This window comes from Augochlora pura, chromosome 9 (assembly GCF_028453695.1).
Source record: "Augochlora pura isolate Apur16 chromosome 9, APUR_v2.2.1, whole genome shotgun sequence".
Classification (NCBI taxonomy): Eukaryota; Metazoa; Arthropoda; class Insecta; order Hymenoptera; family Halictidae; genus Augochlora; species Augochlora pura.
The window spans coordinates 4611138-4612506 of record NC_135780.1 but is presented as its reverse complement, the minus strand read 5'-3'; positions in this window follow the sequence as shown (position 1 = coordinate 4612506).

The following is a 1369-nucleotide window of genomic DNA, read 5'->3' as shown; positions in this document are numbered from 1 at the left end:
GAACAAGTGATAAATAATTATTTATCAATTCGTTACGATAAGTAATTATTATATACACCAAGCCTTACAGAATAATTCGTAGCAATAGCAATTGCATTGGAAACATAGTGCGAGAAAATATTAAAAAGTACAGATAAAGTATCGACAATATTTACATCAACGATAGCGTTAATAAAATAGAGACAGCGACGACGGATGTTTGAAATTTTCAAGAGAAAACGATTAAGGCTTAATTGAACTATTTTCCACCGTTTCGGAAAATAGTGAAGTATTATTGGATTTTTCACGGGAGCCACTGTTTTTTTAAAGGTGCTTATTCTAAAGGATTTTTTCTGAATAAAAGTTAGACAAATTCGACGTGTTAATTTTAGTCTCCTACGTGAGAGACTACGCGGACCACAAATTAGTTTATTCTTGGCTTAATCCTTTACGGTGGGAACATGTTGAGGTTGGCGCGACTTGACGTGTTGACTTTCCGAAGTAGAAAACAATTTATCCCAATAGTTCAGAGAACGTAATTGGACTCGAAATTGTGTTCGTTGTCGTCGAGTGGCAGTTGATAGTCGTAAAATTAATTTAACAACGGTTACAATGTTGTAAACATTTCTCTGTCGAACAAGTTGTTTATTCATATTATTTATTAATAATATTATTACAATATTCTTTTTTAAATTATTTACTCATTTTCGTATCAGCTTCGAAGCTATTAACAGCCACTGTTAGTTTAAATTGTTTTATATTACACCACATTATTATAATATTATTATCTCCTTGCGATTAAGTCAAGTAAGTTTTGTTAGGGCCTACTGATGTAAGAAGATTGTGAGACTCGTTCGTGCAATCGATTTCCTCTTTTCTATCACAGGGTTTTATGACTTATTATTTAATAATTCGATAATTTTTTAATTTCTTATTTTATACAAAGATGTAACAAACGTTGCTTGATTTACGATCTGAAACATAATATCATGTAACTGATATTAATTAACTGATATTAATGTAATGTTGTATTAATAATGTAATATTGATCGTTTACATTATGTTACATAAAATATACGTAATTCTACTGCGCCAATTATGGCATTCGGTAAGTAGGCTGTTCTGATTATCTAGGAATTTCGTAGGCATTAGTGTGCCAGAAGCCGGAACAATTAGGAAACGATATTTAGATGCCGAATAAGCTACCTTCGCCGGGTTAATATCGGTTCTATGCGCTCGGAACACACATGTTTGACTTCAAAAGTCAACCACGCTCGCAAATACGTACACAACGACTGTCCAGTTCATGAGTGTCAGCGAGTATTAGATTCCGCGTGTCCACACGTATCATCACATACAAACACTTTACGATCATCCCGTCGATATTAAC